The 25,275-nt window shown below is 37.0% G+C and overlaps 1 protein-coding gene and 1 long non-coding RNA gene across 5 annotated transcripts in view; one reads left to right on the top strand and one right to left on the bottom strand.

Annotated features, from left to right (window-relative positions):
• LOC143642675 (uncharacterized) overlaps positions 1-17,022 on the top strand; it is a 91,363-nt gene extending 74,341 nt beyond the window's left edge. The window contains exon 3 of the long non-coding RNA XR_013155789.1: positions 16,741-17,022. This is a non-coding gene — a long non-coding RNA (uncharacterized LOC143642675). The remainder of the gene's footprint in view (positions 1-16,740) is intronic.
• RAP1B (RAP1B, member of RAS oncogene family) overlaps positions 1-24,934 on the bottom strand; it is a 49,161-nt gene extending 24,227 nt beyond the window's left edge. Inside the window, exons 1-2 of one of the 4 annotated variants that reach the window (XM_077111361.1) lie at positions 24,284-24,483; positions 13,632-13,678 (exon numbers count right to left, since the gene is read on the bottom strand). The gene's annotated coding sequence lies outside the window, so the exon portion shown is untranslated. Of the gene's footprint in view, positions 1-13,631; positions 13,679-24,270; positions 24,484-24,882 lie in introns of those variants that run through there. The other 3 variants (XM_077111363.1, XM_077111362.1, XM_077111360.1) reach the window with 3 other exon arrangements.
• Between the last annotated feature and the right edge of the window lie 341 nt (positions 24,935-25,275).

The following is a 25,275-nucleotide window of genomic DNA, read 5'->3' as shown; positions in this document are numbered from 1 at the left end:
CATACCCCCTACCCCCCCCCCCCCAGTTATTTATTTATTTAGTCTTTATTTCATTACTCATCTGTCCATACTCTGGATAAAGGGAGTGTCAATCTCAAGGTTTTCACAATCATGTAATCACACAATAAAAAACTATATAGTTATACAGTCATCTTCAAGAATCCAGTCTACTGGATTAGTTCCACAGTTTCAGATATTCTCTTTTAGTTCCTGAAAACTAGGAATGAAAAGGAATATCTATATAACGCATAAGAATAACCTCCAGAATGACCTCTCTGCTTGATTTGAAATTTCTCAGCCACCGAAACTTTGTTTCATTTCTTTTCTCCCGTTTCATCAAGAAGCCATTCTCAATCATATGATGCCAGGGCCAGGCTCATCCCTGGGAGTTATGTCCCACGTTGTCAGGGAGGGAGGGTGGAGACAGGGTGGAGAGTTTATTTGCCAAGTTGGCTGAGAGAGAGAAAGGCAACATTTGAGCAACTAAAGAGGAATGATTTTAAAGAGGTTTAGCTTCTTTTTTGCAGGAATATGCTTCATAAGGGCAGGACAGGCCCCAGGATCAAGGACTTGCCTTGTTAAACTGGGAGTCCCTAAGGCTTACAAGAATATCAGGAATTCCTGAGGTGGGGAAGTTTAATATTTCTACATTTTCCCCAGTCCCTCAAGGGGCCTTTGCAAATACTTTAAAAATTTTGTATGCTAGTGTGTTAATCTGTAAAATACGGACAACTTCACAACCCTATCTCACAAGGTTGATGGGCAAATTAAATAAGAATGCACACTGTCAATAAAAGCCTTCAATGTTAGTCATTACCATCATCAACTAGATGTAGAGTAGCCCTTACTCATTTATTTTGGTTTTTACTATTTGGTCTATAAATGTTTGTTGAATAAAAGAATGACTATCTAAGACTAATAATTCATTTCCAGCAAAGGAAAGAACTATTTCACTTTTATAGGTACACTGTCATTTAAGTTCACATCAGTTAATGACAGATGCCATAAACCCCAACTGAAGATGACTTAAAAGCTTGACAATTAAAAAAAAAAATTAGTGGTAACATTTGCCCTCTTTCTAGGAATTCACAGTCTAGTAGAAAAGAAAATGCCACAGAGTAGGAACTGTTAGGTTCAGTGCCACCTGCTCTTATCTCATAATTTGACTAACTCTTTAAATATCATTACTATATGGAAAAAAAGTTATAAGAATCAAATCCTTGAAGTGATAACTGACATTTAAAAAGCATAATTTATTTACATTAAAATATTACGGCAAAAAAAATATTACGGCAAAAGGCCTCCAAACAGTATAGTCAAATTAAAAATTTCCCAAAAGTTTGGTAACTCAAGCAAGCAATTTTCCCAACCTTCAGTTGTTTAGCTACCCTCCCCCACCCCATTTGAAATTCTAAGACCTTGAATTATAAAGAAAGGGCTAAGTAAAAACATTTAACTACTGGTTCCTGAAGTCAAGTGACATTAGTTCTCCCACTGAATATTTTCTGGAAGAGAAGATATTTGATTTTTCCTTTCCGCCTCCAACGACCAAAGTAGTATTTTAGCAGCTAAACAGATTACTGTGTTCTATTCTAACTCCCAAATAAAATCAACTATTCCAAATGTCAGAAGGACCTGGTAATAATCTATTGGACACAATGATAGAATTTAAAGCTCCTGAGAAGACTTAAAAATCATTTTTGGAGGAGAAAATAAGAGGACCAAACATTATCTCTCATACTTTCTTTAAAAAACAAAACACTTAGTGGGGAACTGCAAAATAAAGAGAGCTATTAAAATAAATCTTGAAATATTTACTTTCTGAGTTGTCTACCTCTCTCATAATTAGAACAAATAGGAAACGTTTCCAATCTTACTCATTCTGCTTACTCATTCAAGTTCTTCTCTATGAACCAGATTTCTTAAATTTATTCGAGCATAAGAATTTGTAGACCATCAAAATGCTTAAAGCATTTTCCCAATTTTGACATTTCTAATACTTCAAGTAGAAAAAATTCTTCCCTTGCACTTTTCATGGATTAATACTACTAGTAAATAAAGCTTATTCCAATTAATCACACCAACTCTTTCACTGAAATATTCAATAACATATATTTTGACATGCAATTTAAGGTCATATTTTCCAGCTTTATTACTCTTATTGCATTTTGGTTCAGTACACGATTATGTCCCTAAAAGAATATATTAACTAGAATATAACAATTTATCAGTAACCTGACAAATGCAGAAGAACCAGTTTCTTAATAGACTTCTCAGCTGGAGTCAATATATGAGCACTGTACTTAAGTGACACACCCCCCCATAAAAAATATGAATTTTTTTCTAAAAAAAACAAAAGGTAACAAAAATGTTTCAAAAGCTGGCAAGTAATATAATGCAAGATCATTTATCATCTTATTACCAACTGTTCTAGTTTTCAAGCTGCTGGAATGTGATATACCAGAAACGGAACAGCTTTTAAAAGGGGGAATTTATAAGCTCCAAGTTTACAGTTCTAAGGTTGTGAAAAATGTCCAAATTAAAGCAAGTCTATAGAAATGTTCAATCTAAGGCATCCAGGGAAAGATACCTTGGTTCAAGAAGAAGGCCGATGAGGTTCACGGTTTCTCTCTCAACTGGAAAGGCACATGGCAAACATGGCAACATCTGCTAACCTTCTCCTTTCACAAAGCTCCCTCGGAAGCATTTTCCTTCATCTCCAAAGGTCTCTGTTTGTGTGGGCTCCTGGTTCTCATGGCTCTAAAACGTTTCCTCTTTTAAAGGATTCCATTAAACTAATAAAAGACTCACCTAGAATGCCCACAATTGGGCACGCCACATTCCCATGGAGATAATCTAATCAAGTTTCCACCCCCGTAACCCCCCCCACAGTACTGAATAGGGATTAAAAAAAAAAACAGCTGCCTCCACAAAATGGATCAGGATTAAATCACGCCCCCCCCCCCGCCCCAGTATACATAATCCTTTCAAACTACCTATCAGATCTTTCAAAGTAGATTGGATTTGTGCTGAACTCTCCTCTGTTCCCAAGAATTTTCTGATATGACCTACAAACTTTAAAATTTCCCATTTTCTTATCTTTCCAAATCTCATCTTTTCATTTCAAAACAAAAATATAATGTTGGATACATCTGCTTTAAAGGTACAAGTATTTTTCTACAACAAGGTGGTTCAGGAGTCCACTGAGAATCAAGTGCAAACTGAAGACGGTGGCATATTTCAGAACCATAAAGAGCTAAAATGATGTCAAATGAACTTTATTCATTCTTAAAATAAGAAAAAAAAATGAGGATAATAACAACAAAACCACTGCAGAAGAACCTATTTTAAAAAGCTAAGAATTCAACCAAAATTATTTGTACCACATAGGTTAAAATTTAATCCTTATAAAGCAAGCAGAACCAGGGCTTTAATGCCCCTTTTTTTTTTTTTTTTTTTTTTTTTTTAAAGGAAAGACAGAGAGAAGGAAGGAAGGATAGAAGGAAGGAAGGAAGGAAGAAAGGGAAACATTTTTAAACATTTTCTTGTTTTTATTGTATTCTGTTTCTCCGTTTTTGTTACATGGGCTGGGGCCGGGAATCGAACCGAGGTCCTCCGGCATAGCAGGCAAGCACTTTGCCCGCTGAGCCACCGCGGCCCGCCCTTTAATGCCCCTTTTGGTATGAAGTATCAATATTTTTAACGGTTGATTCTGTATTCCAACAACATTAGGCACGATGCATGCCTCAGAATAGTTTATATCCCACTATAGCTTATCTGCTAATAAAAGGGCAAGGATTTTTAGTAGCCACTGTACTCAAAATTACAAACCTGCTATTAAAGAGATATGTCAGCTAGGAGGTTTTCTGAGTTATGTAATATGAATATACATAAAACATAATCCTAGCAAAGGAATAACTAGTCACAGACTGCCCTACACATCCCTTTAGAAAACAAAGTCTCTATAGACTTAAGATTGAAGGTTAAATCACTTTAAAACGAACAAAGATGAAATTTTCAGGGTGCCACAGACTGTGCAATTATGAAACATATCAGTAGCTAATAAAGTACATACAAATAAGCTTGATCTGACAGATTATGCAATTTTCAATTAAAAATTTGGGTAGCACCATGTCCTGATAAGGCCACCAAGATGTCAGACATAAATATACCCCTAACTAGATGAATGATCAAATGGTTTGTAGTTTCATTTGAACATTAAAGAATGCCTCTCTAAAATATATTCAGAAACCTAAATAAAAGTCCAAGTGCCCCATCACAACTCTCCCACCAAGAAAACAACAATATAGTTATCATATTTATTAATTATATTTCTCTGAAACTGCACTAACGGACTGATATACAAAGGAGATGGTTACATCATAAGGTGGATTCAGGGTGACCAACTGTCCAGGTTTAGCACTGCAAGTCCAACGTCCCAGGATACTGTCAGTTCTGGGCAAACCAGGATGGTTAGTCATGGTAGGTGGAATACACCATAGCAGGAATTTGATTCATCTCATGTTTCATAATCCTTACGATTTTAAACTGTGAAGGCTTAGAAAATACCTCATAAACTTTTGAGGATACTACACAGCTTACCCTTTTCCCAATGGAATACTGCTCTTGTCTAAAATAAAACATGGAAATTTCTGAAAGTCCACTGGGCAGACCAGATTTTCCCTCAAAAAACTGCTTTGGATCTGTCCACTTACAAAAAGGACTCAGATAAGTACCTCATAACCAAGAAAATGTATGTAATGCTCAGGTGCTCAGATTATTATGTATTATCAACACAGTGCCTGGAATACAGAAGGTACTTTATTAGTTGAATGAATGAAAATCAGTTTCTTGCCTTAGAGGAGGGGTTTCCAAACTATAGCCCCCAGGCTAAATCCCATCTACTGCCTGTTTTTTTGTAAATTAAGTTTTGTTGGAATACAGCTAAGCAAATTCATTTACATATTGTCTATATTTGTTTTCATGCTATAGGAACGGAGTTAAGCAGCTGTTAACAGAAACTATTTGGCCCTCTATAGAAAGTTTGCTGCCTCCTGCCCTACTGGCTAGACCCTGAAAGAATCAAGGATAGATCATGCTCAAGCACCAACTCAAAGGCAAAGATTGTACAATTTTTCACTATCAATGTCAACTGTGGCTTAGGGAAAGGAGAAACAGGGTTGAAACCCTAAAAATATTTGAAAACTTCTGTAGAATACCTTACTTTAAATAGCTAGCACTGAGAGAAGGGAGAGACCAGCAGATGCTACTATGTTCCTTGCTATGTGGCAATGGAGCCAAGTATCACCAGCAGCCAGTCTTTGCGAAGAAAGCATTGCCTTGATGATGCCTTGATTTGGACATTTTTCTTGCCTGAAAACTGTAAATGAATAAATTCCCAATGTTTAAGCCAAGAAAAAAAAAAAGTCAGCGCTGTTGTCTGAAACATCTACAAAAATGAATTAATTAGCTGAAAAATAAAAGCCAAAAAAGCAAGAATGTAAAAGAAATTCCTAAGAATGGTCCAGTTGAATGCTGAAAACTATCCACAAAACACAAATGATTTTGCCTCTGACACTCATTTTTATAATATTCATTCAACAGTTCTATATGCTAAGCACATTATTCATTTAGTCAACTGATCCAGTTGTTTAAGGCCTTGTGACAATGAAAAATAGTTATAGGCACTACGAGCAATAGTAAGAAGTTAAGTCTTCAGTATATCTAAAATTTTTATGAGCTTTACAGATAAAATTGAAAAGCAGGGCAGCTTGAAAAAATTATATTTTCACATTTAAATTTGAAATCTGATCTATTATGAGACTATTTCTGTCCACGTTGATTCTGGAAATGGTTAACATAATATACACAGTCTAACAAAAACATTCATACCACTGAACTCCGAAAAATTTCCCTTCAGATTATTTCAGAAAAATTCTTTGTTAGCCAGCAAAAATATTGATGATCTGGAACATTTTAAAGAAGTTCATACATTTTTGGAAAGCTAAGTAACATGTGTACAGTACTTTTAAAGTTCACACAGTCCTTTTACATATTAAGTTTCATCCAATCTGTAAAGATAAGGCATTTTCTTTAAATAAGGATTTGAGGTTCAGGTTATTTACTCAAGTTTGTACAGTTAGAAAACTGTAGAATTAAGACTAGAATCTAGACCAGTGCTAACCACTAGAACTTTCTGTGATAAGCAATATCCACCAGCCACATGTGGCTATTGAGCACTTGAAACATGGTCAGTGTGAGTTTGAAACTAAATTTGAAATTTATTATTTCAATTAAAGTTCTTTGCACAAAAAACCACAGGATTTTTGTCTTTGAACTCTGGAAGAAGGCACCCAGAGCTTAAATACTAAAAAAAACTTTGACCTACAGAAAGTATCACCAGGGCACTTTTCTCTTGTGAAAGTGGTTTGCCTCTACCACATTCTTAAATTTTCTCTCACATAAGGAACCACCTTTCTTTTTCCTGACCTAGATATCTTTGATGAGAAAGTTTTCCAAGGACATATATATCAGACAAGGTTCCCTGTTTCAAGTAATATAAATCAAATTGTATTTGCAAAACTGGTCAGATGAAACAGCTGTTAACACTGCTAAGACTAAATGCTACAGTTTGTATCAGCTGTTTCTGCAACAGAAACTTGACCTTAACTAGTGTCCATGGTACTATGGAGAGATACACCCACAATTCCTTCCTCTTACATCCCAAGTTAAAGCACATATAATTTTTGCAGGGTTAGATCAAGTAGTTGTGCCCTAACTGCAAGAGAGGCAAAGTTGTCTACCAAGACTCATAAGGCAGAGAATTCTCAAATGTAAGAATTTGCGCTCCACTAAAGGGAAAAAAAATTAATTAAAAAAAATTTTTTTTTAAATTACTATTTGGTGGGGTGCAAGAACAGTTCAGTGGTAGAATTCTCAACTGCCATGTAGGAGACCTGGGTTCAATTCCCAGCCCATGCACTTCCCAAAACAAACAAGCAAGCAAACAAACAAACAAAAATTCAACAAATGGTGCTGCTGCAATAACAGGATAGTCACATGGAAAAACAATGAAATGTGATCCACCATACAGCATACAAAAGAAAAAAACTGCTATTTGGCTTGACATTTTATTTAAATTAAAGTCACCTTAAGAATCAAAAACTAAATGAATTTAATCGAGGATTATAATAATCTCAAGACATGAAAAAAAAATTCCTTGAGTGTTTACTGATAGTACTTCAACTGAGATGTCTCTTAGGCTTAACAGTATGTGCAAATGTAAACTCATTTTCACAACCATAAATCTAAAACAGAGAATAACTACAACCACCTACCATCTATCAAGTCAAAAGGTTAACCTATAGTGTCTATATTTTAGAACCACACATACTCTTTAAGACCAATGGAAGAAATGTTTATTTGATCTGGAACTGAAATTTTCTGTAGTGCATAATCTAATTCAACCTATCTGTATAGCTCATTTGAACAACTGAAGCACAAGAAGCACAGAATAAGAAAGAGGTTCTTCAATCCTGTATATATTACTGCAATGCCTGAAAACATCCTAGAGTATATTAAGTAGATAATCAAAAGTATTTGCAAAGTCCCCTGAGGGAAGGGAGAAAGAATATGGAAGTATTAAACCTTACCATCAGGAAATCCCTTGATACTGTGTTAAACTTTAGGGATACCCAAATCAATAGGCCATGCCCTTGATCATGAGGCTTACTGTTGTGAAGCTTATGTAGGTAGCAGAGAAGCTTAGACTACCTATAAGCATGCTTAAGAGTTACTTCTGAAGGACCTCAGTTGTTGCTCAGATGTGGCCTCAGTCTCTCTAAGCCCAACTCTGCAAGTGAAATCACTGCCCTCCCCACTATGTGGGACATGACATTCAGGGGTAAAAGTTTCCCTGGCGACATGGAAGATGACTCCCAGGGATGAATTCAGACCTGGCACCATGGGATCAACAATTCCATCCTGATGAAAAGGGGGAAAAGAAGTGTAATTAATAAAGGATTAGTGGCAGAGAGAGTTCAAATAGAATCGAGTGGCTACTCTGGCGGTTGCCTTTATGCAAGCTTCAGTTAGACCTTGCTACCTATCATAACCTGCCAACCCCCAACCAGGACCATTCCAGCCAATCCTAAAGAACATTTAGGGCAATTTATAAGATTCCACAAGGGTCCCAGGCACTAGAGTAACTTTCCAGAAGCCTACAACCTCCAAACAGGTCCCTGGTCCAGATAAGTCCTGAAACAGAGTCCAGCCTCTCCAGAACATCAGATAGTTCCATCTCCCTACCCCATATTAGTGAAAGACCCTTCCAATATCAAAAACTTAGAATTGCCATAGCCCAAACAACACTAAAGAGAGGTATGGAAAGATCAAAGGTGATGGTGGAATTATACATAGAAGATGGGACTTAACAAATGAATATGAATGCTGAATCCTTAAACTGATATCTCTTTTAGTATCCAGTATTTTAGAGCAGCTAGAAGTAAAAACCTACTATTGTGAAACTGTAACCCATGTTAAAGTCTGAAATATGTTCTACAACTAATTGTGGTGCTGTGCTTTGAAATTTATAGCTTTTTTGTGTATATGTTATTTTTCACAAAAAAAGAAGGAAAAAAGTCAATTGTGATGATAAAAAAGGTATTTAAGCCCTCCAGCCTCCTATATTCTGGATTAGCTAGAAGGAAAAATCTGAGAGGATCAAGTGGTAGCCCATGACAAACTCTGGAATCTGATCTGTAACCACCTGTTATAGAGTGCTTTGAAAACTATTGCTTTTTTATTTGTTGTATATATGTTATACTATGAGATAAAAAGTGTTTAAAAAAAACAAAGTACACGTTCCCCCATTTTAACAACAAAAAAAAGGTCAATCTAAACAGTGCTTCTCAAACTGCAGAACAAAGATTGGGGATGGTGAGTCCATGTATCAAACTAAGTCTGCTGGAGGTTCTGCTTTTCTCTGGTCCCCACCCTTTGCCATAATCACTATGTAGAAGTTACCTACTATAACTGTTACATGTATTAACAAGGCAGTTGGGGGGAAAAAAAGGATAAAAACCTCTTTCCTATTCTCCTCTCTCCCTTATCCTCCATATCTTCAAGACCAGTTATCAAGTTTCAGTGATTCTCATTCCTAAACACCTCTGGTACTAAGCAAGCCTCTCCTGTCCATTCCCCCTGCCTTAATTCAGGAACTCAGGCCCTCCCTTGACTTCAGCAGTCTAATCTCTCAGCCTTTCACAAGCCCTTCAATTTATCCTTCACACTGCAGCCAAAATTACTTTCTTAGTACACATATTTCCCGTTAATCCCATGCTCAAAGTCATTCTAGTTGCTTATTTTTGCCTCAGAATAAAGCCAGAGCCACTTACCTTCTGTGGTGGTTTGGAGCTATGGACAATGGGAAAACATGTTCTTAAGTGCATTCTCATGGTTATGAACCCTTCTAAATAGGACCTTTTGATAAAATTACTTCAGTCAGGTGTGGACCAGCTTAATCAGGATGGGTCTTAATCCTGTTATCAAAGTTCTTATAGGGAAGTCACAGAGAGGGCTCCACAGTGGGAGCAGGCAGAAGTTAAAAGTCAAGGGAACCTGGAAGAGAACAAAGCCAGGCAACCAGCTCCAGAATGTTAGTCTTCTGGGAGAAAGCATTGCCTTGATGACATGTTGAGTTAGACTTCTCCTAGCCCTCAAACTGTGAGCCAATAAATTCTCATTGTTTAAGCCAACCCATCACATAGTATCTGCTTTAGCAACAAGGAAACTAAAACACCTACTTTCTCCAGTCATCTTACATTTTCTTTCTTCCCATGTCAGTTATGTTCCAGTTCCCGGTATGCACTTGGTATTTTTGTTCATGCTGCTCTCTGTTAGGAATGCCCCTACCCACTACCTCACTTCATTTTTCTAGACTCTGCTCAAGAGTGAGCTCCTCTACAAAACTTTTCAAACTCCTCACCCCTTCTTGAAGAATTTAGTAATTCTTTGTGTCTTGCTATAGCCCAAATAAAGTTTGACCTCAGTGTCTCTTAATTTATTTAGCTGTCTCTATGCCCTTCCCTCTGCTCAACAATAAACAACTTTGAGGGAGTAATATTTGAGTAGTTAGCATAAAGTAAACATGCAAATGTTTAATAAATGTTGTGAATGTTTTAACTCAACTTTCACTTAATTTAAAATATAAAATCTTAATTTTGTGTGTCCAAAAGAAACAAACAAAAACTCTTTCACAAACATACTTTTTAAAATATAAAATTCTTGGTAGTGCCAAGGACAGAAATATCTGAAGAGGCTACTTTAAAACTCAGAATTGATTACAGGAAGTATCTGCCTACTTTCTGTGATTTCCCCATATGCTCTACTTATTCTAGCAGCCTAACTTAACACCCACACTTCAGTTCTCACTGCTTTTATCCATTCATTTTGTACATACTAATGTCCAAGAATCCAAGTATGTGTGCATGTGTTTTTCAGATACTAAATTAGCTCTCACAAAATTGCCAAAATAGGCATGTTTTGAACTTTTTTTTTTTTAAGTGCTTACTGATCTAGTAATTAAGCAAGTAAATGGAGTAGTGAACATGAATGCCAAATGTAAGCATTATTTATGGCTTTCAATGAAGTGTAGAATGCTTTTTATTTTTCTAAGTGGTCTTTATTTTACTGGGTAATAAGCATATCTTTGAACAAACTTTCATGAAAAGGGTGGAATATAAAAGGAAGAACTGTTAAATTAGTCAAAAAGTACTTCATGTGAGAAACACATTCAGCTGCAAGTGCCAGTACGGGCATTCAGCATCTAACAAAAACTGCTGTTTAAATTGAAAAGAGAAAAGTTATGGTAAGTATGTGTGCCTCTACTGTTTTTGTCATCTGGTTAGTTCTTCAACCTGCTGAACTTTCTGGTAGGATTACTAAAGAATTTTCTATTAGGAATGTTCTGGTCCTGTAATTTCATTTAAAATGTGTAATATAGTCACGCAAATTATGAACCCACAATCTAAACTCATGGCATTCCTACCTTGATTTCAAATGCATTTGGGGCTAGTCATAAGCTGTAGTTATGAGGCTAACATTGAAATGACATAAAATACTTTTTGTAGCCATTTGTTCTTTCTCTTATGAAAGACACTAATTCTTTTTACTACTGAATTTAGCCTTGTGCTCACATGGACTGTAAAATCATGTTTTAGAAAACAGTACCCCATCCTTGGGGGAAGGAGCATTGTAAAGAGGAATTATTTGTAGCATTTTTCCATTCACGAAAACAGGTGATTTATCCTGGAATACTGTTTTAGTTAGTTAAGCTGCCAGAAGATGCACTATACCAGAAACGGAAAAGCTTTTAAGTTGCAAATTTATAGTTCTAAGGCCATAGAAATGTCCGAACTAAGGCATCCACAGACAGATACCTTAACTCCAAAGAAAGGGTTTTCTCTTTCAGATGGGAAGACACATGGCACATCTGCTAGGGTCTGCTATCTTTCTCTCCTCATTTCATAAGGCTTCCCTGGGAGTGTTTTCCTTCTGTATCTCCAAAGATCTCTGGCTGTGTGGGCTCTGTCCATACTAAAGCTTTTCCACCCAAAATGGTTCCCCTCTTAAAGGGCTCCAGTAAGCAACCCCACCTTAAATGAGTGGAGACACATTTCCACGGAAAGCGTCTAATGAAAAGTTACCACCCACAATTGGATGGGTCACATCTCCACGGAAACAATAAAAAAGATCCCACCCAGCAATATTGAATACGACTATTAAAGAAAATAGGTTTTTTGGGGGTACAGGACAGTTTTAAACCAGCACAAATACTTCCTTTTATCTTGAATTCTATCTAATTAATATGCTTAGTACTACATAAGAACCTCACTTCTGGTTTCTTCTCTACCACAAACGTTCATAAATTGATACTTAGTATCTGCACAAAGCACATGAAAGCAAGTATTTTCCCTATCAAGGGGGACATCTCTGTGGTTGACATATCTAATTCTGTACCTTGTTCAGCAAACATTATTGAGCACCTTTGATGTTAGTCACAGTTAAATTCTGGAGACATGAAGATATGGCTTCAGCTAGGAACATGGAACACCATCTGGATAGCCTTCTTACCCAATAATAATGATCCTTTTGGAGTGGTAGTATCTTTTCTTCCCTATGACTTTGATCTCACCTTGAGACTTCTGTTTGCACTTTTTGTTTTAACTTATCTCTTCAAATGCACATGCATGACTCTTTCCTACTAAGTCAAGAAGAAACTGTGGCTAAGATATAAGCTCTCAATCATTAAATATTTTTAAACACTATTTTCCAGGCACTAAGATAAACAGATAAATCTTCATAGTTGGATTCTCACCATGGTATTAGGTGGTTTTCATACTGCTAAAAGACTCACCTCCCTTAGCAGTACATGATAATCAGTCAGGGTCAAAAAGAATTCCTTGGCAGAGACTGTTTCTAAACTAAGTGCTTCAAAGTATCATTTTCAGACCCTGATGCCTGATATTTTCTCCACAGACACAAAGTAGTAAGCAGTGAAGTCTTTCAAACCTATTTGAGACTACAAGTCTGAAATTTCTTGAAATTTGAAATCCTACAATCTCTGAAAACTGAACATTTTAAAACTAATTTGGTAGCAAAAACTTGACCTGACATAAATTCTTTACACAGCAAAACGTCATCTGAACACTTAAGTGAAGTTATTCATAGTTTTTATTTATCCCATTCAGTATGACTATTCATGTTGCACTTATAAATAATTAAGTGCTTAACTACTCTTCCTAAAATCCAAAAAAAACCCCAGCACTTTCCAATTTCCGTACTGTAGTCCACCCTATTAATCTAAAATTTAAATATCAATATCATGCACAGATCACACCTCATTTTTAATGTATTCTCTGAAGACTGGGGTCTAAGAGTCATCCATTTTCTTCTGACTATAAGCACTATACTTATTTGGATATTATTATTTTGAACTGCTATTTGCATTTCATATTAACTTCTCACACCTTTGCTAAAAACCTTTTGTGCATATATCACTCAATTTAATCTTAACATGCAGTCCAAAAGAACTAGTTTTCAAGAGACAGATGCCCTAAATGAGGAATGATAGTTGGAAATAGATATAACACTAAAGAAAATAATGTATGTAGTAGGCTTATGATGGGAACTAATAAGGACAGACCCATTAAACACTTCATGCATTCTTTCAATTAAGATTTTTTAAAAAAAATATGGATACAAATTAAATAAACAATGGGAGGGCAAAGGGTAGAATAAATTGGGTAGATGAAAATACTAGTGGTCAATGAGAGGGAGGGGTAAAGGGTGTGGTATGAATTTTTTTTTTCCTGGAGTGATGCAAATGTTCTATAAAAATGATCATGGCAATGAACGCACAATTATGTGAGGATACTGTGAGCCACTGATTGTACTCCATGTATGGAATGTTTGCGTAAGATTTGTCAATAAAAACATTTAAAAAAAAAGAAATTATGTGATTAGATTGAGCTCACATAGTTAATCCAGGAGCACCCCCCCCCCCCATTGCAAGGTCTTTAATTTAATCACATCTGCCAAGTTCCTTTTTCCATGCAAGGAAACATACTCACAGGTTCTCGGATTTAGCATGTGGACATCTTCGGGGTCATTAATCTGCCTACCAAAAAAAGAGATAATTTTTCTGAGCACTTATTATGCGCCAGTGGCTGGGCATCTGAGATAATGGTGGAAAAAGAGACAATGTCCTTGTCTTCCTAAAACAAACCGTATAGAGGAAAGTAAACACATGTATAAACATAATTACTGATTATGATCAGAACTATGACGGTAATAAAAATGGGCTCCCTCTTCATATAAGATGATCATGACACACTTCTCGAGCTGAGATTTGAATGCTGCAATTGATTTAGAAATGTAGACAGGGAAAGATCATCACAGACAGAAAGAGGGAGCAAACACCAAACTCAAATGTGGTAAAGGACTTCTTGGGTCAAGATGAGAAATAAATCCAGTGTGACTAGAGCTTAAGTAAACAATGCAAGGAGGTAAAATAATGAAGAAAGCAAGATTCAGAACATGCAGGGCCTATAGGCTATAACAAGGAACTGGTTTTAATTCTAAGCCACTGAGCCCGGGGAGGGGGGGGTGGGGGGGGATTAGAACTGGGGGAAAAATTGGGACTGGAAGTACAGCTGCTGTTACTTGCATTTTTTGATCGCTTGACTTCTGGGTGGAGAATGAATTGGAGCGGGACAAGAATAAAAACAAGTTACAAAGCTGCTGTAGGGTTCCAAACAAGAGGTGACTGTGGCTTAAACAAGGGTGGTATTTATCACAGAAATGCAGATTATTAGAGCTCAAAAAGACCTTAACAGACATTTAATATCAAACTTTCTCTACATAAAGATAAATCCTTATTAAGAGAGGAGTTAATTTGTTCAGAAAAAGAACTGATTCGGATCAACCGTATACCATGAAATCATGGTACTTAAGACAATTAGTTGGAACTGAAGGTCTAGCAACTACTCAAACAAGCACATCATGTCTCAGATTTATCTCTCTTGCCCATAGGAACCAGTTAAAATTAAGAGGACAATGAAATAAATAAATGTTCAATTTGAGAAACTGAAGGTTCAAAGCAAAGTGTGTAAGGGTCTTCTGGGGAACAGAAATATTAAAAGTACCCTAAATTCACACTGGTTAGTGATAAAACTTTAAGACCACAATCTTTCACTGCTAGATAATATCTCTACATGGGACCCTCTGGTAGGCAAGAACTATCGATCACTAACGCACCATATTCAAAGTGAGGTTTATCATTTATGTTTAACCAGAACTCTGGAGTGAGTAGTGTGGTTAACAGTAACCCTGCTCATTAGGAAAGAGAATCTCTTCATTATCCTCCTCTCCTTCCTATTCTTCCACATCTTCACTGCCTATTATCACTTTCACCTAAACAACAGAAAAATGTTATAAATTGTCTGTTCTCAAAAGCTTGGAAACTCTGTCTTTTCTTTGCTGAATGAGATAAGATTACAGGGCTCTTGGGGGGAAAAAAAGCTAGGATAGAAGGCGTTGCATGCAAAAAAAATTTCTTCCAGTCGGCAACTAAAATGGCATAGATAATGGCCAGTAGCAACATTCTGACTAATTTGGTTGCATTGCAGATAAACAGGATTTCAGTATGTTCCCTAACTCAAACTTACCAGAACAGCTGACCAGTTAATTATTTAATATGGAGAGAACTAAAGTCTCCTATTAAATTTCCTCCCTTACTATGGAATTAGTTGATATGGGCATGATTTCTATAATGCCTAATTCCTGAAGCTACCGTTAACACTTCCATACTTACACCTTCTTTAAACTACTCCATACACCTGCCTCCCTCTTCCTTTGTTGTCAACCCTGTTCATCAAATATGGTATTCAGACTCAATACACTCTTCAAAGAACACACCCATTTTATTACTTCTAGAGAAATAATGGAACTAAATTTCCAAGAAGCTAAGTACAGTATAAAACTTACCCATCGTTCTTACCGCTTTCATAATGTGAAACTGATTACCTGATCCAAATGCATGTTAGGCTTAAAACCCTTTAACATTTGGGACTGTCCCAAGACATGAAGTTTATAAAAATAGTTGTCGAATAAGGATTGCTACATTTGCTTTTAAACAAATGTGTAAAAAGAAAAAGTATTTTCCCAAATGGTAAAACATCATTCTGGGAGGAGTTCTGGAGAAATATCGACTTAAGGTACACAACACAACGAAACTCTCAAGTCAAAGAGATGTTATTAAACTTGAAATGGGAAGTCTATAGAGTCCCCCATAGACAAAATATCCCAAAATTATTCAGGTTACCACATGTCTTAAAATTGAGAAAGTCAACTATTAAGTATTAAAAAATCTATTAACTAAGATTTATGTTAAAACTTAGGCACACATTCATCCATCCACAGATGAGTAATCAGGTGTACAAACAAGCATTAAACCAAAAATAGGCTTAAAAATGTAATTTCCTAACCTTTACTGTGAGCAAAAGTTGAACAAACTGCTCAAAGGAACAAGACTGCAAAGAAATTAAACCTAATGTATCTATTAATAAGAGATTTAAAGAAATCACATGAAAACACTTCATATTTACTTTTGGTTTTCATTCCTCTCCCCACACTCCCCCCCTCAATAAAAACAGAAACAAAAAAATCTAAGACATTAAACACTAACAGCAGAGCCTAGAAAAATGAGAAATATCAGAGAAAGAGTTGGGAAACCCAAGTTCTACTCCTGGTTCTTCCATTACCACCCGTGTGACTGTAAGACCAGCTAGTCCCTAGCTTCCCACTATAAAAATGAGATAGTTGAACTAGTTAGTTTAATAGCAACTAATTAGCTATGCTATTAAAGAAACAGTTCTTTCTGATTTTTAAAAATTCTGCAGTTTTCCTTTTCGTCTGTATGAAGATGGCAATGCTCATTCAGTCACACTGCTAAAATTGATGAAACAGTATTCTCACTAGAGATATATTCAATTAATATGTAATACAACATACCATGAAACTCTGAAGAAAGGCTCTGTTCTTGGTGTTTTGAGTTCTTTATCTAGTCTCTTATACAAAGTTTAAGAGCATAGTGTTTGAAATCAAACTTAGATTCAAATTCTCACTTCTCTAAGTATTGACTGTGATTTAACTTCTACATGCCTGTTTTCTCATTTGCAGAACAGGGATAACAAAGGACTCCCTCACAGAGTTGTGAAGATTAAACGAAGTAAAGTGTTTGGTAAAGTGACTGGCACATAGAAAATACCTGTGAAAATAGAAAATAGAAAAAACGAATATTTTACTATTACTATTCACTTTCTAGCGAAAGACGGAAAGGAGAAGATATTTCTGGGAGGACAGTGTACAATTTACCATGTGATTTAGTGGATGGCAAGCTGAAATCTGTGCCCTGCCTCTAGGTCAAATTTTCCTCTCTGCCAATAAAATCCATCCATTCTACTGATCTATTTTTTTTTTTTTTTTTAACTATGGAACAGTAATATAAGAGGCTCATATCAAATGGGGGTTCTGCTTTCAATATCCCTGCCTTAGGTAATGATTGTTTTACTGAACTCTGGGATATCCACTTGTAATGTCTGCTAAATGGCAATAATGTTGATTCTATGTATGTTCCTTCCTTGTATATCAAAAGATTTGAAAAGTATTTTTGAACTAACTAATTTTCTTTTGCAACAGCCCTGGTATAATCACCTAGTTTTTGACTGAAATACTAACATGGTGCACCAAGAAAAGGAGCAGGAGAAAAAAGATTAAGCACATCTCTAGAAGGCTCAGAATTTAAAATGTATTTTCCCTTGTACATTCTCAAACAGTGGTTCTCAATAATTTTGGATTCAGGAGGCTTAAAATTATTGAGAATACATAAAGAGATTATATCTATTGACATTTACTGCATTCAAGATTAGAACAAGTTTTTAATATTTATTAATTTAAAACAACTTTTTAAGAAATTACTGTTTTCAAAGAATTGGTAAGAAGTGTGGCTTAAATTTAAATTTCTATAAATCTCTTAAATGTCTGCTTAATAAATAACTGGACTGGATTCTCAATCTGTTGACTGATGAGAAGAAAGCTTGGTCTCACAAAGATAATAGCTGGAAAAGGGAGTAATATTTTAATAGCCTTTTTAGATAAATGTGGATACTCCACTTTGATACAACGCCAGAATTTGACAATTGGTTGCAATATGCAAAGGAAAACAGTATCAGTAAGCTTTATGTTCCCTATACCATTAAACTCCACGGTGTAATTAGCACTTTGGAAGGATTTTTTACCTGTACATAATTTTATAACATCATGCATCAGTCATTTGAAAAATATTAGTTCAGTGAGTTATGTGGATCTTAACACATTTCATCACATATTACCTAAAAAATCATGTCCATTAATAAAATCAGAAAAAGTCTTTTTCTTCATATTGGGAAGGTGTCAAATGCACAGTTGTTGACAAGTTTTCCAAAATTGTGATTTTCATTTGAAAGCTAGAACTTTATCATCATCCACAAATACTGTCAGTTATTTTCTTTCAACTGATGGGCTCATGTTGTTATTTTTTGAGAAAATGTCAGCCTCATCTGAATAAACACAATTTGTCACATCTTTCAAGTAAAAATGCTGTTCCATGAAAAAAGTGACTGGTTTTGCCTGCAACAATCACACAAACACTTTTCCTAGAGACAACCATTATACTTCAGTACACAACAAAAGAATTTTAAACGTACTTCCCATTTTGTCATGGCATACTACAAAATGTGTATAAGGTTCAAAATTTAATTTTTATAGTTTCATCAAGGACATTAAGTGAACTTAAAAAAGTGTGAGTGCATGGCAGTGAAAAATACGATTACTAGTACAGTGTGGTGCTCTGACCGGATTTATTTTAAGGTGCCAGCAGTTTTACCCACCACTGCTTCTGTACCAGAGGTACAATGTCAATACTACAAAAACATCTAGTATTATTACAAAAATAGTTCTGCCCTTGCAGACACCCTGAAAATGTTCTGGGGATCCCCAGGATTTCTTGGACAATACTTTGAAAAATCACCAAGCTACACAATTAAATTGTTAAGCTGTTTAAAATCACAACTATTTTTTCTCAGTTTCTTATTCACACCTTAATGGGAATCTTAAAAACTAATCAAATCAACTTCAATTGGGAGAAGTAATGCTTTGAGAATAAAAGCTTTATATAACAAGAACTAATACTACCTTAGAGTATTTATGGTTTATAAACATTTAATAATACTCCATTTGATCTTCAACAATTCTAAGAAACATGTCATCGGTTCCATGAAGTAAGGAGGAAAAAAAGCTTCAAAAAGTAAAGTAGAAATTTTGCCTAAAGATTTGCCTGAAAATTCATTATAGTGGTGGTGTTCAGGTGATATTAATTTCCTTTATACTTTCCTATATTCTAAATATTTTAATAAAAGATAAAGACAAACATATTAGAAAACTTAGTTTTACCAGTACAAATGAATTCAGTGCAATATCTCAAGTTCAACAATTTCAGAAGCAACACTAAAAAGAAAGCACACGTTTATATACCTCATTCCTAGCCCTCTCTATACTTGGATAGTATAGGATTCAAGATTGCTGAGGGATTCCTGAGTTTTGCTATTATTACTGAGAAACTTAATCTTACAAATCTTAGAAGCAGCACTATACAAACGATGCCAGCAGAATGCACTAACAGGACTCCACATTCTCACTGCAACCTTAAAGCACAACTTACCAATGGGATACACTATACATAGCACTCTGACACCTAAAAACTATTAAATGAAAATAGCTTATATCTCTGGTTCACATTTTACTGAAATCCTCAGTTCCATTAACTGAGCGCTTAGAATGTCTCCCAATTTTTTAAAAGTATAAAGTGACTTTGAAAAATATCCTAATGTGAGAAGGATAAATTTTAGAAGAAACACAGAGTTTTAATTTACCTAACATTTACAACTTCCTCTCCAGTTTTTTGTAAGAACTGCTATTAAATGGAAAAAAAACAAATTCTTTTCTTTCATCTCCTTTCTTTTCTCACAAGGCAAAGAGGAAAGCAACAGGCAGAGGTATTGCATCAATGGGACAATCAGTTCACTGTGTATTTTCAAAATAGTTACTCAATAAAATTCTGAATTTTTAAACATAGAAGCATTTATTTTATTAAAAGTACATATTTGCTGAAATAAATTTTCAAAGCAACTACTGAAAAACAAGCAGCTCTATGATATGGTAATAGTGATTTCAAGAGTCAATAAACTGAAGTGAGCAAAATAATATTCATAACTGCTTTTAATGGATGCTCTTTTCCTTTAACATTTTTAGTCTGTATAATAGTTAAAAAAAAACTTTTAACCCCACCACCACTGTTGGAAAAGATCATCTGGCAAGTTATGAAATCCGAATGATGCTTAAATTTAAAAGGACTGACTGATATATATTTAAATATGTAATATAAATAAAATGGCATAACTAAGAGAAAGCTTTAAGAACTAGTTCATTTAAAATTCAAAATTAGAACTTAGACAATTACTCTCGAACTATTAGTGATACAACTCATAATCAAACAATTTAAAGTATAATGGTACTCCACAATACTATTCTTCTATATAATAAAAACCAGATGGAAATTCTTCAATTCATGTTGCAAATATTTTTACTTTTGAAAAGTAACTTAAATGTTTATTTAAAAACTTGGTACAAGGTGCACGGGTGGTTCAGTAGTAGAATGGTCGACTTATATGCAGGAGACTCATGTCTGATTCCCGGACCATGCACTCCCCCACCCCTCAAAAAAAAAAAAACTTGGTACATTCCTAAGGTTTTCTTTCTTTTTTTCTCTTATAAGTGTTGAGTCACCTTGAACAGAGAGTTTAAGAAATCTTGATCTAATGCGGCAGAGCACAAATTCTTTACAAATTGCTACTGAAATATTCATCAGTTGCTGTATACTCTTAATTCGATCAACATCAGGAATAAGGACATGGTATTAGGAAGTATGGAGAATAAGTGGTTCTCTTTTTAAAGTGATTTTAATTTATTTACGGCAGTAAAAAATTTCCTGATAACTTCCTGTTTAAGAGAAATCCTATGAACCCCTAGTACTCAACTAAATGGATTGGTCTTAGAATCCAGTATTCAACTGGGTTCAAAGAAAGTACAAGAGATTATATGACAAGCTAATCATTACTAAATATGGATAAATTTATTCTATTCTTTGCAGCTACTGATTCCATGGCATTCAAGAGATTTCAGAAGAACCAATAAGTTAAAAGACTCAAGTATTCAAATAGTACCTTTCAATACCATGGCAAAATATCTAAACTCACCAATAAATATTATTAGACTTTCAGTACAAGGCTAAGTCATGGTACCGTATTTCTGCTTATAAAAGGTTGGACAGAAGAAATTTATCCAATATTACAATGAATCACTGATAAGCCAAAAGAAGACATCTTTCAGATCAGTTTTTCAATCTGTTCTAAAAGAAACTCAACTTGAGAAGGGTAACAGTAAAAACGCTCAATCCAATCTTTGAAACCAGTGAGTCTTCAAAAATGACAAGGGAGGAAAAACCAAGGCATATATTTAGTCACAACTGTATATGGCCTTATAAAGTTACAGGAAGTTGAATCTTTATCAAGTTTTTCTCTAGAGTGCATGTGACATCATTGCTATAAAAGCAAAAAGAACTTTTGAATACTCAGTTAATAAATACGAAATTATTCTTAATGCCAGCCAAATCTAGATACTACACATCAATACCAATCCTCTTTATCAACACAGGTATGTGCAGGAAAACATCATTTTAACTGTCTTTAGGAAAAGGACACATGCAAATCAGTAAGAGTTTCCTGACAGTCAATAATAAAATTGCCCAATTTTAACTATTCTTTGGAAAAAAATAAACCACACTTTGTATAATTAGCCAAAAATCTCCTCGTATCTGATTCAGCTTCACTGATTTTACTTCTTGAACAAATATTTACCACGTACCTCCAACAAAAGGCAAAAAAAACTGAATGTGAGCTTCTCATCCAAATCTAAGATCTTGCATTTAAAATAATACTTTTAGTTACTATATTATCAATCTCTGCACTGCCGTCTACCAATTCTGAATTACATACAAAGAATCACTTGATAAGATCCTATGTACATGGATCAAGTTTTTCTTATGATCAATTCTTTCTTACACATCACTAGACCCTCTTTAGATTACAGTATAGGTTATCACCATGAAGGCTCATTTTCTTTTCAATTTTCCTTACGCAGCTAAGAGAAAATACTGAACATTCTATTGTAAAGGATTGTTTTGAGGTTAAAATAAAAATCAATATGTAAAGTAAAAGAGACCCTAAACCAAGGTGGAAATGTTTCTTCTTGAAGGATTACTACATTTTTTTCAAATACCTTCTCTTTGAACGTTCATTACTATTAACCCCTAAACCCAAATACAAAGCACTATGTTTCCAAGCAAGTTTCTAGAAACTGAGAATAGAGAGGAGAATGAAACAAATCAAGCTCCTACCCTCATGATGCTTACGTTTAAAAACCTGGTATGGAGTGTCTATATGTAAGGCACAATGCCAGTGCTTTAGGGCACATAAAAAAGATGCATATGCTGTACTCGGAGATTACAATTTAGTGGAATAGATAAGAAAATGACAATGTTAAGTACAAGTATGAAGTGATAAGTGCCACAGAAAGCAAAAGAGAGGGTTTTCTTTGGGGTGGGAGGAGAAGGCAATAGAAGGCAGAGCAATTATTTTCATGCTTCACATTAAATTTTAAAATCAAATCAATCTAGTGTTGGGTCTTCAGTTTATTATGACAGATGTGTTTCAAAGATTTACTTTGGGGCTTCCCCAGATAAGGCAGCTTCGAGATTTGTGTTGTGAATGTCGAACAAGAAAATTCAAGTGGAAACATTCTGTGTAAGTGCAGAGATTAAAAGCATGGATGGGCTCAAATAACACATCATTCTGGGCTCTGTGTCCTTCAACAAAGTTATTTAACTTTCTGAGCATCAGTTTCCTCCCCTAAAACCCAAGGATGAAACCACCCAGGTTCTTTCAACTCCATTTGACTGAGGTACCCATTTTCTTTGGGTATGATGGGAATAATAACTTCTGTAAAATGTAATTCACTATAAAATGTCATACTTCTTCCTTCACATTCTCTATTAGGTGGAGACTACCGTCCTGTAAGTCAGCAGACTCAGTCTGGTTACAACTGGCTATCTTATCTTTTCCAGGCCTCAGTTTCCTCCTCCATAAAATGAAGAGTGGAACTGAGTGATCTAAATAGTCCCTTCCGGCCCTTAAAAAGTCCCATGACTCCATAATGACTCAATAAATACTATTTCAAGACTCAGCTTTTAAGAGTGATATGAAATTGAAGTTAAATGTATGTCTTCTTTCTTTATAAGGTGTTTTTTTCTATGGTAAGGTCGTGTTCAGCAAGTCCAAACGGCCTTCTGATTACAAAAAAAGAGGGCTGAAAAATGAATTTGGGAGTTAGAAGCTTTAGTTACAAGTACTCTATATGTTTGAGATGCTCCTAGCAACAAAACAAAATTCCAATCAACGAGTTAATTTTAAAACATTAAAATCATAGTCTTTGCTTACAGTTAGCTTTCTACCCCCCACACAAAAATGTGATTTCCCTTTACGGTAATACAGAACTGCTTATGTTCAGACAAAAAAGTAGTTGCAAAGCAAAAATTTTCCTAAATTAATAAAGGGTGGGTGCGGTGGGCCAGGCGATGGGGAAACAAACCATACCCTTAAACTTGCAAGGATGGATCTTTTCCATAAAACCATTAGTTTTCTTCAGAAGAAAAATTTGGAGGTCCGGGTTCACCGGGGGTAGTTTTAAATAAAATTCGTAGCGCTAACAGTTTTAAGATTAGACTCTTTCGAGATGGCGAAAGAGAAAAGGACAAACTTCCTGGATTTTCTCTCCCTCTACGAGAAAGAGATTTCCTCTTGCTGACGAAGGGAAAGGTCCCTTTAACAGTTTTTCTCTATACGGTGGTTGCTGCCAGACTAGGTGGGGCTCCCTCCGCTGCCTTCCTCCTGCCACTTCCCGCAACAAATGGAGCACACCAACCCCGTTTCAGACAAACTTTTCCCTGTCAGGCTCGAGCCCGCAGGGCGCCGGGGAGTGGTTTCCCCCGAACGCTCCCCGCTCTGGCTCGGTGCTGGGGGAAGCTGGGTCTTTGCAAAGGACAACTTTCTGGTTTCCGTTCTAACTTCCACCCACACCAGGGAGGGAACAGAGGCGGACAGCTAGGAGGTCCGGGGCGGGGAGACCAGTCTTCTGGGGAGCCGGTGGGGGCGTCAGACAGCAGGAGAGGCTGTGGCGGCCGCACGCAAGGAGCGGGCGAGTGCGGGGGGTGGGGGGGGGTCCTCCGGCTCTCACTTCCTCCGCCATATTTCAGACATTTGACCCCTTCCGCAAAGCGCGCTGTTCCCCGGCGGCGGCTGTCCCCGCCGGCAGCACGCTCGCCGGACCGGAGCCGGGCCCTCGCGCCACCTGCCGCGCGCGGACGGGCCGCCACCGTCAGGGGCCCCTGGCCGCCCCGCGCGCCCCACCCGGCCCGCGCCGCACCCCACCCCCTCCCCTCAGCCGGCGCCTGGCCCCCGCCCCGCGCGGCATCCGCCGCTCCCCTCAGTGGCCACGCACACACTCTGCGAACCTCTCGCGCTGTCACCGGTTCGCGCAGCCAGTGTCTCCTCGCGCCTCGCGCTCCCTCCGGGTCGCTGCTCCCGGCGCCACGGCTGTACTGCCGATACCGCCGCCGCTCCGGCTGGTTACACGCCTGACTCTGGGCGAGGTTTGGCGGTGTCGCCTTGACGTCAGGCGTTCAGCCTCGCTCTCGCTTCCGTCCGCAGGCGGGGCGTGCGGGTGCGCGGCCCGGGAAGGGGCGGGGCCGCAGGGCGGGGCGAGGACGGCTAAAGGGGCGGAGCCACCGCGCGGAGGCGGGGCTGCTGCGAGGGGGTCCTAGCCGGCGGTCTCGCTCCAGGCCTCCCGCGCTGCGCGGAGCACAGGCCGGATACGCGCGGCGCTGTCTACGGCGTTTCCCTCGCGGTATTTCCCACTTGCTTCCACCGCCCCTTGAGCCACGCCTCAGCCGTCTGGCTGGTGGGTGGAATCGCTTATCGACCACACCGGGGAGCGGGTACTTCCCGACCCTAGCGGGTTACAGGAACGTGAAAGGGTTAGAAACCCTCCAAAACCTCGTATAAGTAACGTGGCCCAATATATGAGTTTTAATACAAACTGTAATTCAATTACCGACGACGGCAAAGTCGCGAATTCCTTTGTGCTGGAAAGTAGCAGAGTACTCAGTTTCCACACCTAAACCAGGGCCGTCTTTTCATTCTTGAAGTGACGTGTCTCTTGATCGGGCAAGTCTTTCGTCCGCTGGTGTCTTTAACTCAGGTGAACTCTTTTCAAATTATCCAGCCAAAGCCAGTGAACAAATCGATAATCCCCAGACAACAAGTTTGTGCCTTTGTCAACATGATTTATATGAATAAAATAAATTGCTTATTTAATGCATAACTCGGTCAGTTTAATGATTATAAAGAATTACCAATAGTTAGGATTATGATGTGACCTCCGGGCGCCAGCACTTTTTGTTCCAAAAATGCCTTGTTCCAAAAAAGGCGGGGTTATAATGGAAAT

This window comes from Tamandua tetradactyla, chromosome 7 (genome assembly GCF_023851605.1).
Source record: "Tamandua tetradactyla isolate mTamTet1 chromosome 7, mTamTet1.pri, whole genome shotgun sequence".
Lineage (NCBI taxonomy): Eukaryota > Metazoa > Chordata > Mammalia > Pilosa > Myrmecophagidae > Tamandua > Tamandua tetradactyla.
Note: the sequence above shows the minus strand (reverse complement) of the source record. Positions and strands in the feature narration are given on the sequence as shown.